At 40.7% G+C, this 16,211-nt stretch overlaps 1 pseudogene; it reads left to right on the forward strand.

Moving 5' to 3' along the window:
- The first annotated feature begins 1,662 nt into the window (after positions 1–1,662).
- The window catches only part of LOC109209607, a 16,901-nt pseudogene continuing 2,352 nt past the window's right edge, over positions 1,663–16,211 (forward strand).

Consider the following 16,211-nt stretch of genomic DNA (forward strand, 5'->3'; position numbering starts at 1 on the left):
TTCCAAATCAACTCCGAACTTCCCGAAATAAAATTCCGACTATGCGCACAAGTCATCATACCTGAAGTGAAGCTGCTCATGGTCTCAGACTGCTGAACGGCGCACTAGAGCTCAAAACGACCGGTCGGGTCATTACAAAGATATCAAGATCATGCACTTCCAAGGCCATTCTTGCAAATCACCCTTTCTTATTGGACTAGTTTCTATAAGAGATTTTTACATGCTTGGTCCCTTTTTAAGAACTATTCTCATAAATGATAGTAGACTTTGTTTATTTCAAAAACAGCCTATTTTTTTACTTTTTTAGCACTTTCACATTGATAACTCCATTAACTAATGGATCCCTCTACATTAATACACTTTTTACTACATTTTCTTTTCCCTCACTCTTCCATAATTTCTTTTTTCTCTTCCATAAATAATACTTACCCAAATATATCAAAGATTCTGAAAGCAGAATATCTCAAAAATAATTTCCTCTGCACAATGAGAATTTCAATATTTTTTTCTTTTTTGAGTTTTAAACTTTTTTCTGTACAATTTTATTTAAACTCAAAATATATCTTTAATATATTTCAAGTATATTATATTATGATAATTTACAATGTAAATATTCCATCAATATGTCATATATATATTTTTTTATATGTATTTATACCACATATATAACTTATATATATACATCATAATACATTATTATATTGATATTATTCAAAGTATATTGCTAGCATATACCTTACATACAATTTAATCTAAAATATTAACATGCCACTAATATGTATATAGAAGAAAATAAATATGTCACATATACTATTTATATACGGATAATTTATACAAATATGCATGTTATATTAGTGCAAAGTATAAATGGCATATTAAGAATATCTATTTAAATATAAATAAGTGTATAAATAACATATGCATATATACATGATTTTTCCTAAAAAAAACACATGATTTATAATATACCACAAACTTACATTATTTTTTTTCCACGAAATATATGTATTTTATTTCATTGGAATATACAGATATATAATTTTGCTAGGATTAAGTTGAATAAAAAGGTCCATGTATAAAAAGGAAAAAATTTATTATGGAATGGATCAATGATATATATTTAAATATAAAGACATATATAAACAACATATGCATTTATACATCAATTTTCCTAAAAATATATGATTTAATGTTTATATACCACAAACATACATTATAATTTTTTCATAAAATATATGTATTTTATTTCATCAGAATATAAAGATGTATAATTTGCTACATTACATCATATAAAAAGGTCCATGTATGGAAAGGAAAAAATCTGTTACGGAATGGCTTGATTTCTAATGAAATCATAAAACATGTTATGGAATAGAAAGAAACAATATGGAAAGATATTAAATAATAGGACTGCCTTTTTAAACAACTTGATTCTTGTTGATTTGAATTGAATTAAATCTGCTATATGTATAAATATTTTACTGCCATATTTGTTAATCATTAATTAATGCTAATCTTTTATATTATATTTTTAATAGTGTGCTAGAAATGAAAGTAGCCCTTTCTATAAGCTACTCTCACAGGCCCATCTCAGCGCAACACAAGCAACATCTTCATTCTACTCCAAATGTAACATGGTGGAAGAGACCTTAAACCCTACTATGAAGGGTTAAACCCCTAATTTGCCGCTTCTAAGCTGCCAGAAATTCTTCGGAAACCGCCAAGCGCAACCAGAAATGGCATCAATAGTATTAGAAACCGTTGCAAAGTTTACCGCTGAAGCACTTAAATCCGCAGCTAAACAATCTGAACGTTGCCATATTGTTCCTCTACGCCTACGTAGAGCTATCAAAAAGTATCTCCGAGGTAAAATTTTAATTTTTTTTCCATTTTTATGCGCGTTTGTTTAAATATTGATATCGTTCGGATGTGCTCGTTTAGAGTTTTTTGCTGAAATAGTTCCTCAATTACTACATATTATACTGAAAATATCACCTTTTAACATAGATATTCCTTCAACCATGCAATAGTTGAAATTGTGATAACATCGAAGCTGATTTTGAGCATCTTTGGGCGAAAAGGTTAATTTGTGCAATCCGGTACGAACCTGCACTGGTGGGAGTACCTCCTTGAATTAGTGGAAGTGCGCACAAGTTGGTCCAGACACCACAGTTATGAATCGGGTTTGCTTATTTGTTTGTCAAGTTCTTGCTTTAAGATTTAGAGCTTGGTATTCCCAGTACTAAGGGCTTGATAAGTGTTTGGTTTAACTTTTATCTTTGTCTAGAGATGTACTGATTTGGTTTTATAGTGGACTGGATATAGAATTCATGCTGAGAATATGTGCTAAATAACACGGGCTTGATAGGGATTTGAATTCTAGTGCTAATGAACACCATGTTAGTTGGACCCTTTTGTTCCTTACGAAATTATGGCATACATAAGATATCAACGAATAAAAAAGTAGTAATTAGTTACACTCATTGGCTCTCTTTACATAATTAGCAATCAACTATGTCATATTCAATTCATTTCCAAGTACAGTGTCACGATCCGAATTTTCCAACCTTCGGGGATCGTGATGGTGCCTACTATTGAGAGCTAGGCATGCCAACCTATAACTATCATTTTCATTAACCAATTACTTCTTTCACAATTATCGATAATAATATGAAACATCGAAATTTAAACAGATAAGCGGAAGTCTTAAATTTAAAGAAAACTGAAATAATAATGCGGAAGATATATCATAAGCCTCTACCCAAAATCTGGAGTCACATACTCACGAACTACTAAGATTTACTAAATACAATGTCTGAAAGAAAATGTAAACTGTTTGTCTCGAAAACAAGAGATAACAGACTGAAATGAAAGATAAAGGAGATGCCAGGCCCGTGTACGCCTGCAAGGCTACCTCGGTATCTCACTAGACTGAAGGCTCGCTCCCAGACTACTACTGCGCTCTGAATGCTGCTCCGGTATCTGCACATAAGTGCAGAGTGTAGCATCAGCACAACTGACCCCATGTGCTGGTAAGTGCCTGGCCTAACCCCGGCGAGGTAGTGACGAGGCTAGGACCAGACTACCAATCAAACCTGTGCAGTTCAATATATATATATATATATATATATATATATATATATATATATATATATATATATATATATATTTATATATGGTACGGAATAGAAATTCAGAAAATAACCATTCACTAAGGGAGGGGAGCATGCTGTGGGGAAAATAACAGTTCAGATATAGAAACACCGGATAAGGAATGAAACTGTACAACTAGAATATCAACAAGAGTAAGAAATCAACGATCACACGGTATCACCCTTCATGCTTTTACTCTCGTTCTCACCAAATCAATCATATAAAGTACACGGCATCACCCTTCATGCTTTTACTCTGTTTCCTCACTATATAATCAATGAATATCGGTACGAAATGGTACATCGTACGGCACATCATCACCCTTCGTGCTTTACACTCTTTCCTCACCATGAAATCAATATAATAGGCACAGAATGGTATATTGTGCGGCACGACATCACCCTTCGTGCTTTACTCTCTTTTCTCACAATAGCAAATAATGCACGGCATCACTCTTCATGCTTTAAGACTCATCCTCGCCCAAATAACAATCACAAACAAGGGGGAAAGGGAGTAAACAAATAATAATAGAAATTCCGGCAAGGGAACACAAGTAAATAGTTAAATCCCGGCAAGGGTACAACATTTACATCCCGGCAAGGGAGATAATCAATAGACAAAAACAACCCGGCAAGGGTACAATTAATGATTCTTCCTCTTTCTTTCACTTTCATCTCATCACTCTCATTATCACTTGAGCCAATGCTCCAAAGGGCACAATAATTCATATACTTTCTCAATTCATAGAATAACTTGAGCCAATGTTCCAAAAGGTTCAATAATTCATATGCTTCCTCAATTCATAAAATAACTTGAGCCAATGCTCTTCAACGTTCAAAAGTCATAATCCTCTCCACAAATATTTCACAACAACTAGAAATCATCTCTAAGGCATGAAATGTATAACATGAATCAAGCTATTCACAATTCATAGACTCACGGTCATGCTAGACACCAACGTATAGATACTCGTCACCATGCCTATACGTCGTACTCGACATAAAACAAGTAGCAAATAGGACTCAACTCCTAATCCCTCAAGCTAGAGTTAGACCGGACACTTACCTCGATGCTTTGAATTCAACTCAAGCCTCCATTATGGCTTTATCCCTCGATTCCACCACAAATCCACTCGAATCTAGTCACAAGTTACTTAATTACATCAATAAATGCTAACTGAATCAATTTGAATGCATAAAAATGAATTTCCCAAAGTTTTTCCCAAAAAGTCCAAAATTGCCCCCGGGACCACGTGGTCAAAACCCGAGGTTCGAACCAAAACCCGGTTACCCATTCCCCAACGAATCCATATCTATGATTTGTTTTGAAATCGGACCTCAATGTCCAAATCCCCAATTTTTGAAAAACCTAAGTTCTACCCAAAATCCCCAATTTCACCCATGGAAATCGTTGATTTTAAGTTAAAAACATGTTAAATGATTGAAGGAATTGAGTAAAAACTAACTAACAAATGATTTGGAAGAAGTCTTGTTCTTGAAAAATCGCCTAAGTGTGTTTGGATTTTGAAAGAATGAAGAAAATGGTGAAAAATTCGGCTAAGTATGAAAAATACAGGTTGCAGATATGGGAATTGCGAACTGGGGTTCGCAATCCCTGCTGGTATGGGAATTGGGAGAAAAAGTTCGCATTTGCGAACCCTGCCCAAATCCCGAACCTTCGCATTTGCGGAACTTTCATCGCATTTGCGATGTTCACATTTGCGAGACACAGATCGCATTTACGATCAAATTAAGCCTGAAAATTCATGATTCCTTCCAAATTTTCATAAAACATCAAATTTCCATTTTAAGTCCGAAACACGTCAAACGACGTCCGTTTTCAACCAAACTTTACAGAAACATCTTAAATCATATATAAGACTTGTACCGGGTGCCGAAACCAAAATACGAGCCCGATACCATAGTCTTCTAATCAAATTTCATTTCCAATTTTCTTAATTATTTTCAGAAAACAATTTTACTCAAAAATTCATTTCTCGGGCTTGGGACCTCGGAATTCGATTCCGGGCATACACCCAAGTCCCATATTTTCCTGCGGATCCTCTGAGACCGTCAAATCACGGGTCCGGGTCTGTTTACCCAAAATGTTGACCGAAGTCAAATTTGTTCAATTTAATATCAAAACTTAGCATTTTTCTCACAGAATTCATATTTAAGCTTTCCGGCTACACGCCCAGACTGCGCACGCAAATCGAGGAAACCCTAAATGAGGTTTTCAAAGCCTCGGAGACACAGATTGAATAAGGAAACAGGTGATGATCCTTTGGGTCGTCACATTCTCCACCTCTAAAATAACCGTTCGTCCTCGAACGGACAAAAGAAAGAAGTACCTGAGTCGGGAAATAGATGAGGATAACGGCTCCGCATATCAGACTCGGACTCCCAGGTCGATGCCTTAGGAGGCTGACCTCTCCACTGAACACGCACAGAAGGACAACTCTTCGACCTCAACTGTCGAACCTGCCGGTCTAGAATAGCCACCGGCTCCTCCTCATAAGACAGATCCTTGTCCAACTGGACAGTGCTGAAATCTAACACGTCGGATGGATCGCCGTGATACTTCCGAAGCATGGACACGTGAAACACTGGATGCACAGCTGATAAGCTAGGCGGCAATGTAAGTCTATAAGCCACCTCTCCCACTCGATCGAGAATCTCAAATGGACTAATGAACCTAGGGCTAAGCTTGCCCTTCTTCCCGAATCTCATCACGCCCTTCATAGGCGACACTCGGAGAAATACCCGCTCACCAACCATAAAATCCACATCTCGAACCTTGCGGTCTGCATAACTCTTCTGCCTGGATTGAGCCGTACGAAGTCTATCCTGAATAATCCTGACCTTGTCCAAGGCCTCCTAAACCAGATCCGTACCCAATAATCGAGCCTCCCCCGGCTCAAACCATCCAACCGGAGATCGACATCGCCTACCATACAATGCCTCATAAGGAGCCTTCTGAATACTCGACTAGTAGCTGTTGTTGTAGGCGAACTCTGCTAAAGGCGAAAACTGGTCCCACGAGCCTCTAAAATCAATGACACAGGCTCGGAACATATCCTCTAGAATCTGAATAGTCCGCTCGGACTGGCCGTCCGTCTGGGGATGAAATGCTGTACTCAACTCCACCTGGGTGCCCAACTCTCGCTGAACTGCTCTCCAGAAGCGCGAGGTAAACTGGGTACCCCGGTCCGAAATGATAGATACCGGCACACCATGAAGGCGAACAATCTCCCGGATGTAGATCTCAGCTAACCTCTCGGACGAATAGGAGACTGCCACAGGAACAAAATGTGCTGACTTGGTCAGCCTATCAACAATGACCCAAGCTGCGTCGAACTTCTTCCGAGTCAGCGAAAGTCTAGTAACGAAATCCATGGTGATCCTCTCCCACATCCACTCGGGAAGCTCAATCCTCTGAAACAATCAACCAGGACTCTGGTGCTCATACTTAACCTGCTGACAGTTCAAACATCGAGCCACATATGTAACAATATCTTTCTTCATTCTACGCCACCAATAATGCTGCCGCAAATCTTGATACATCTTCGCGGCGCCCGGATGAATAGAATATCGGGAACTATGGGCCTCCGCTAAGATCAACTCTCGAATCCCATCAACATTGGACACACAAACTCGCCCCTGCAATCTCAAAACTGCATCATCCTCTAAAGTCACCTGCTTGGCACCTCCACGCTGCACCGTGTCTCTAAGGACACATAAATAGGGATCATCAAACTACCGATCACGGATACGCTCCAATAATGAAGAACGAGCGACCGTGCAAGCTAACACCTGACTAGGCTCAGAAATATCCAACCTCACGAATCGATTGGCCAAGGCCTGAACATCCAAAGCAAACGTTCTCTAGCTGACCGGAATATAAGCAAGACTACCCATGCTGGCTGACTTCCTACTCAAAGCATCGGCCACCACATTGGTCTTCCCCGGGTGATATAAGATAGTAACATCATAATCTTTCAACAACTCTAAGCACATTCTCTGCCTCAAATTCAACGCCTTTTGCTTGAACAGATACTGAAGACTTTTGTGATCAGTGTACACCCCACACGTCACGCCGTATAGATAATGCCTCCAAATCTTCAATGCATGAACAATGGCTGCCAACTCTAGATCATGAACCGGATAATTCTTCTCGTGAATCTTCAGCTGCCTCGAAGCATAGGCAATGACTCTTCTATCCTACATCAATACTGCACCAAGCCCAATACGGGAAGCATCACAATAGACTGTATAAGGCCCTGAACCTGTGGGCAAAACCAATACTGGTACCGTAGTCATAGATGTCTTGAGCTTTTGAAAGCTCGCCTCAAACTCGTCCGACCATCTGAACTGGGCACCCTTCTGGGTCAACCTGGTCATCGGGGCTGCAATAGACGAGAACCCCTCCACGAACCGACGATAGTAGCCTGCCAACCCTAAGAAACTCCGAATCTCTGTAGCTAATGCTGGTCGAGGCCAGTTCTTGACTGCCTCAATCTTCTTTGGATCAACCTGAATACCCTCTGCTGATACAACATGACCCAGGAATGCAACCGAACTCAACCAGAACTCACACTTCGAGAACTTAGCATATAACTGACTATCCTTCAGAGTCTGAAGAACCACTCTGAGGTGCCGCTCGTGCTCCTCCTGGCTGCGGGAGTATATCAGAATATCATCAATAAAGACTATCACGAACAAGTCCAAATAAGGCCTGAACACTCGGTTCATCAACTCCATAAACGTTGCGGGGGCATTGGTCAACCCGAATGACATAACCAAGAACTCATAATGCCCGTACCGAGTGCGGAAAGCTGTCTTAGGGACATCGGATGCTCTAATCCTCAACTGATGGTAGCCAGATCTCAAGTCTATCTTTGAAAATACCTTGGCACCCTGAAGCTGGTCGAACAAATCATCAATCCTCGGCAGTGGATACTTGTTATTGATTGTAACTTTGTTCAATTGCCGGTAATCAATGCACATCCTCATCGATCCATCCTTCTTCTTTTTCTTCACAAACAACACCGGTGCACCCCAAGGCGAAACGCTGGGTCTAATGAAATCCTTCTCCAGCAAATCCTGCAACTGATCCTTTAACTTTTTCAACTCTGGCAGGGCCATGCGATACAGCGGGATAGAAATGGGCTGGGTGCCCGGAGCCAGATCAATACAAAAGTCGATATCCCTGTCGGGCGGCATAACCGGCAGGTCTGAAGGGAAAACCTTAGGGAACTCCCGAACAATGGGCACAGAATCAATAGAGGGGACCTTAAGCACTGGAATCGCGAACATAAGCCAAATAGGCCAAACACCCCTTCTCGACCATATGTCGAGCCTTCACATACGAGATAACAGTGCGAGTGGAATGACCAGGAGTCCCTCTCCACTCTAAACGGGGCAAATCTGGTAAGGCTAAGGTCACGGTCTTGGCATGGCAATCCAAGTAGCATGGTACGGGGATAACCAATCCATTCCTAATATAACATCGAAGTCGACCATGTCTAAAAGCAACAAATCAACACGGGTCTCAAGACCCCAAATCACCACAACACAAGAACGATGAACCCGGTCGACCACAATAAAATCACCCACCGGTGTAGACACATAAACAGGAATACTCAATGAATCACTAGGCATGACCAGGTACGGTGCAAAATAAGATGACACATACGAATACGTAGAGCCTGGATCAAATAGCACCGAAGCATCTCTATCACAAACCAGAATAGTACCTGTAATGACTACATCTGAAGACTCAGCCTTGGGCCTACTTGGAAGGGAATAACATCGGGGCTGGGCCCTACCACCATGAACTGCCTCTCTAGGACGGCCTGCTGCTGGCTGGCCTCCACCCCTGACGGCCTGAGCTCTACCTCTAGGACCTCTACCTCCACCTCTAGCACCTCTACCCCCACCTCTAGATGGCTGGGCGGGCTGCGGAATACCTGGTGCTTGAACTATGGCACGAGAACCCTGATGCTGAGAAATACCCGGTGCTCGAGGATAATACCTGGCAATGTGACCCGGATCACCACAAGTGTAGCAAGACCTCTGCTATTGAGGATATTGAGTCTGACCCTGTTGACCTGAACGACCACCTCGGAAACTTTGAAGCGGTGGTGCACTGATAGGCGCTGGTGGTGCACTGAAAGACTGCAGATCAGAATACTGTACCGGAGGACCACGGCTACCTGAAGCGCCGTGAGAAACCTGAAGAGCTAACTGAAAGGGCCTAGGAGGATGGCCTCTACCATAAGAATCCCTACCTCCAGACGAGGTACCACTAAATCTGCCTGCATGACGGGGCCTCTTATCCGACCCATGACCACCTCCCTGTGACAGAACCATCTCAACTCTACGAACCACATTGGCCGCCTCCTGAAAGCTGATCTTACTCCCAGTCTCCCTAGCCATCTGGAGACGAATCGGCCAGATCAATCCATCAATAAACCTCCTCACCCCCTCTCTCGGTGGGAAGTATGACAAGAGCATGGCGAGCTAGATCGATGAACCTGGTCTCATACTGGGTAACAGTCATGGAACCCTGCTGGAGGCGCTCAAACTGCCTCCGAAAGGCATCTCTCTGGGTAACGGGGAGAAACTTCTCCAGAAACAAATATGTAAACTGCTCCCAAGTCAAAGATGGCGACCTTGCTGGCCTGGCTAAGCAATAATCTCTCCACCAAGTCTTGGCGAATCCAGATAGGCGAAAGGTAGCAAAGTCGACCCCATTGGTTTCAATAATGCCCATGTTCCTGAGAACCTCGTGGCAGCTATATAAGAAATCCTGAGGATCCTATGAAGAAGCACCGCCGAATGTAGTAGTGAACCTATCCAGTCTCCACAGAGCATCGACGGACATAGCCGCTCCATCGCCAGTCTGAGCCACTACACCCGGCTGAACTGCTACAGCTGGCTGAACCACTGGAACCTGAACCTGGGGAGCTACCTGCTCTGGAGTACGTATAGCAGGAGTCTGAGCCCCTCCTCCAGCCTGAGAAGTGGCTGGTGCTACTGGAAGCAACCCTGCTCGGGTGACACTTTCCATGAGGCCCACCAATCGGACCAGAGCGTCCTGAAGAACCGGGGTGGCAATAAACCCCTCTAGGACCTGAGCTGGGCCCACCGGAGCTGCTGGGGCTGGAACCTCCTCGTCAAAATCAACCTGAGACTCCGCCACTAGGGTTGCTGCTCGGGGCTGAGCTCTGCCCCTACCTCGTCCACTAGCACGTCCTTGCCCTCGCCCTCTGCCCCTCGTGGAATCTGCTGCTGGGGGCTCGGGCTGCTGAGCGGTAGATAGGAAGCCCGTGTTCTCGCCATCTGCGAAAGAATAGAGTAGAAAGGCAATCAGTATTGAGAAACAGAACCGCACGACAAGAAAGAACAAATGTGAAGTTTTCCTAACTCTGTAGCCTCTGGGGGATAAATACAAATGTCTCCATACCGATCCCTCAGACTCTACTAAGTTTGTCCGTGAGTTGTGAGACCTATGTAACCTAGTGCTCTCATACCAACTTGTCACGACACGGATTTCCCAACCTTCGGGGATCGTGATGGCGCCTACTATTGAGAGCTAGGCAAGCCAACCTATAACTATCATTTTCATTAACCAATTACTTCTTTCACAATTATCGATAATAATATGAAACATCAAAATTTAAACAGATAAGCGGAAGTCTTAAATTTAAAGAAAACTGAAATAATAATGCGGAAGATATATCATAAGCCTCTACCCAAAATCTGGAGTCACATACTCATGCACTACTAAGATTTACTAAATACAATGTCTGAAAGAAAATGTAAACTATTTGTCTCGAATACAAGAGATAACAGACTGAAATGAAAGATAAAGGAGAAGCCGGGCCCGCGGACGCCTGCAAGGCTACCTTAGTATCTCACTGGACTGAAGGCTCACTCCCAGACTACTGCTGCACTCCGAATGCTGCTCCGGTATCTGCATATAAGTTCAGAGTGTAGCATCAGCACAACCGACCCCATGTGCTGGTAAGTGCCTGGCCTAACCCCGGCGAGGTAGTGACGAGGCTAGGACCAGACTACCAATCAAACTTGTGTTGTTCTATATATATATATATATATATATATGCTACGGAATAGAAATTCAGAAAATAACCAGTCACTAAGGGAGGGAACATGCTGTGGGGAAAATAACAGTTCAGATATAGAAACACCGAATAAGGAATGAAACTGTACAACTAGAATATCAACAAGAGTAAGAAATCAATGGTTGCACGGCATCACCCTTCATGCTTTTACTCTCGTTCTCACCAAATCAATCATATAAAGTACACGGTATCACCCTTCGTGCTTTTACTCTGTTTTCCTCACCATATAATCAATGAATATCGGTACGGAATGGTACATCGTACGGCACGACACACCCTTCGTGCTTTACACTCTTTCCTCACCATGAAATCAATATAATAGGCACGGAATGGTACATCGTGCGGCACGACATCACCCTTCGTGCTTTACTCTCTTTCCTCACTATAGCAAACAATGCACGGCATCACCCTTCGTTCTTTAACACTCACCCTCGCCCAAATAACAATCACAAACAAGGGGCAAGGGAGTAAAGAAACAATAATAGAAATCCCGGCAAGGGAACACAAGTAAATAGTTAAATCCCGGCAAGGGTACAACATCAATAACATTCACATCCCGGCAAGGGAGATAATCAATAGACAAAAACAACCCGGCAAGGGTACAATTAATGATTCTTCCTCTTTCTTTCACTTTCATCTCATCACTCTCATTACCACTTGATCCAATGCTCCAAAGGGCACAATAATTCATATACTTTCTCAATTCATTGAATAACTTGAGCCAATTCTCCAAAAGGTACAATAATTCATATGCTTCCTCAATTCATAAAATAACTTGAGCCAATGCTCTTCAACATTCAAAAGTCATAATCCTCTCCACAAATATTTCACAACAACTTGAAATCATCTCTAAGGCATGAAAATATAACATGAATCAAGATATTTACAATTTATAGACTCACGGTCATGCTAGACACCAACGTATAGATACTCGTCACCATGCCTATACGTCGTACTCGACATAAAACAAGTAGCAAATAGGACTCAACTCCTAATCCCTCAAGCTAGAGTTAGACCAGACACTTACCTCGATGCTTTGAATTCAACTCAAGCCTTAACTATGGCTTTACCCCTCGATTCCACCACAAATCCACTCGGATCTAGTCACAAGTTACTTAATTACATCAATAAATGCTAATTAAATCAATTTGAATGCATAAAAATGAATTTCCCAAAGTTTTGCCCAAAAAGTTCAAAAACACCCCCGGGCCCACGTGGTCAAAACCCGAGGTTCGAACCAAAACCCGATTACGCATTCTCCCACGAATCCATATCTATGATTTGTTTTGTAATCGGACCTCAAATTGAGGTCCAAATCGCTAATTTTTGAAAAACCTAAGTTCTACCAAAAAACCCCCAATTTTACCCATGGAAATCTTTGATTTTAAGTTAAAAACATGTTAAATGATGTTAATGATTGAAGGAATTGAGTAAAAACTAACTTACAAATGATTTGGAAGAAGTCTTGTTCTTGAAAAATCGCCTAAGTGTGTTTGGGTTTTGAAAGAATGAAGAAAATGGTGAAAAATTCGGCTAAGTATGAAAAATGCAGGTTGAAGATATGGGAATTGCGAACTGGGGTTCGCAATTGCGAACCCCGACCCTGCTAGTATGGGAATTACGAGAAAAAGTTCGCATTTGCGAACCCTGCCCAAATCCCGAATCTTCGCATTTGCGGAACTTTCATCGCATTTGCGAGACACAGATCGCATTTGCGATCCCAGGCACCATGGAGGCTTTTCGCATTTGTGAGCTCGCATTTGCGATGCGAAGCCTGCAGGTCTGATCATACCAACAATTTTTCAAATGTTCAAAATGCACTCACGGCCTATCCAAAACTTACCCGAGCTCTCGGGGCTCCAAACCAAACATATACACAACCTCAAAAACATCCTACGGACCTATTCGTGTGATCAAATCGCCAAAATAACATCATATACATCAAATTAAGCCTCAAAATTCATGATTCGTTCCAAATTTTCATAAAACATCAAATTTCCATTTTAAGTCCGAAATTGAAAAAGTTCTCAATTTATGTTTAAAGTTTTTTTCTAACAAAGGTTATATTTCGGGAATAAAGTTAAATCAAGAGTGATACTTTTGGGATTATATTAGGCCAATACTCTGCCCATTTAGTCACATCCTACCAATGACCCCAAAGAAAATGGAATAGATGAGATGACTTGTGTAGGCGACTCCAACTAATTTGAGACCGAGGCATAGTTGAATGGTTGAAATGCTTTTATTTGCTCTCATCTAAAATTTTATGCTTGGGTTGGGTCTATTATTGCATTTTAAGAGGAGAACTCAACTGGTTAGAGATTGAAGGCATAGTTGATTGATGATTGAGTATATTTCTATTTGATCTCTCACTAAATTTTTGTGTTTGCGCTTGATCTACTTATTTAAGAGCTAGGGTGCCGACCCCAACTAGTTTGGGATTGACATGCAGTTGATTGATTGATTGACACGCTTCTGTGTGATCTCACTCTAAAATTTTGTGTTACGGCCGGGCATACTTATTGCAAATCAAGAAGAGTCAGCCCCAACTAGTTTGGGATATTAGATCACGATCTAACGTTGTCTTTCGGGTGGATCTAATTTGTTGCAGCGCAAGAGGAGCCACATATGAAGAGAAAAGTGTTGAGGTTATCAGAATCATTCAGCCAAATAAAAGAAGTGAATTTGAAGGAGCTCGAGTAAGATCCTCCCAAGTCTATTGAATGTTCGCAGCGGTGGAAAATAAAAAACGCTTATGGTGACATCGACCTCAAGTATAGGGAGGATGAAACAGTGGCTCTTTATAGAGTGGTTAGTGAGGCAAACAAATATGACATCCCGTTGAAATGCTTTATAACATTCCTGTTTTGTTCTCTATTTCAGATGAATTTTCTAAAATTTGGATTTTGAAACATGAATATGAATTTGGTTGCTAAAAGTGATTGCTTTTATGCGTTTTCTCTCTAGGTGCGTAGAAGGTTGCCTGGGTTTTCACCAGCTAAGGTGTTGGATTTTGGGGCTGGGACTGGTTCTGCATTTTGGTGAGAAGATTATTGATATTGTGTGTAGTTGATTTCTTTTGATAATTGTCATATCTATATGTTAATTTTGGTTGAACCTTTGGTTTGATAAGTTGCTCAATTGTGTAAGTGTGGCCACGGTCATTGAATAGAATTAATTTGGTAGAGCCATCACAATCCGTGCATCGTGCCGGACAGAGCCTTATTAAAGGTATATTTCTGCTGTTCTATGGACTCCTTTATTATATTAGTTAGTGTTTTGATGGGAGTATTTGAGAAGAGGTTGCTTTGTCCCTCATTGGAAAAAGAAAGAAAGGAAGAAGTGTTTAAAAGCACTTCTTTGTCTTACATGATTTGAATAATTCAAAGATGTTTTGGAGGGAAACTAGAATTTGGCTATATTATTAATAGTCAAGATTGGGCACTTGGGACAATTAAATAGCCCGGAATTTATTTCTTTTAGTCATCTATTAATTTTATTAATTAATAAATTAAAACGTTTTAATTTTGAAAAGAGGTGACTTTTATTTTTAAAAGGTGCCTATTGGCAAAGGTTGAGTCTGTTAGTCCTAACAGATACCTAAAGGGTTTATACATACCCTTTGCCTCTCCAAAACGAAAATCATCAGAAAAAGCAACAAAGTATCTTCTTGTTTTCTGCTATCTTCAATTCACAAAAAATTTGTTCAAGTGGAAATTCGAGTTAATTGCTGGTGCTCGAATTTCAGAGGCTTTGTAAAATCCTGGAGGAATTCTGCCATAATCCCTGCAGCAATGAAATTGGGAGACTTAAATTCCTTAAGGACAGTGACTACACTATCAAAGCCTAATTATTTCGTTCCTATATTCTGTTATATTTTCTAACATCCTTCGGATCTGGAGAAGTCTGCCACTCTTAGTAAGCATTTTTTGAATCCTATTTACTAGCTATTTACAACCTTGCTGATCAGCTCGTTAATATTTCTGAGTCGGGCTTATGTGGAAGTATTTTTTTTATTGTGCTTTGTTGCTATCAAAATATTAAGGAAATCAAATTCATTCTTCAGACACAAACTAATACGTGTATATGTATACATCATATTAAAATTGTTTATAAAGCTAATGCAACTTCCAACATTGCAAATTGTCCTCTTATCAGAATATAGAATTTGCCAACAACAAGAAGATTTTGTATGCTTTCAGCTTTTTTCATGTTTATATGAATGATATTGGCTGAGCTTCACAAGCCATGACTTAGATGTCACATGTTGAAGTCATTTGCTTGTTGTCCATGGACTTTATGTGTTGCATGATATTGTGGCATGTTACTTTGTAGAGCAAAGGAGTGTCTAGGCATGTCGTTAAGGATTGTTTTCATGTTTCTGTCTTTAGCAGTTTTGAGTGCTTTACTTTTCATGTGTGGCAAACCTATAGCCCCTTTACATATATTTTTATGACTACTCTACTGCTGTATTTAGAAAAGCTGTAGGTCTTAAAAATTTGCCACTCATTCAAAGTTATGAAAGTATTCAAGCACTCTCTTCGGATGTCAAAAAGAGTGACAGACAGCGTGATCTTGTGATTGATGTAAGCACAATGTTGTTGTGGTTTGTGTAGGAGCTGCCCCGTTTTCATACTTTTGGATGCTCCCATTATAATACTTTATTACTTCATCAAACTAAGAAGTATTTTTAATTGTGTTTTCATTGTTAAGAATATGTCGATGTGGTGCTCATTGCATCCTGTTTTGAGCATTGTGCTGATCTTTTTAATTCTGTCTGATTGAAGTCATATGTACTTGGATAGATTCCATCTCTGAAGGACAGAATCACGGTTGTACGCCAGCTCTGGGAACTAAGACAGGAGATGTTCTGGTAAGTTTTGAACCCATACTTCAGCAGTCCAAAACCAAC

This window comes from Nicotiana attenuata, unplaced genomic scaffold, assembly GCF_001879085.1.
Source record: "Nicotiana attenuata strain UT unplaced genomic scaffold, NIATTr2, whole genome shotgun sequence".
NCBI classification, from domain to species: Eukaryota; Viridiplantae; Streptophyta; class Magnoliopsida; order Solanales; family Solanaceae; genus Nicotiana; species Nicotiana attenuata.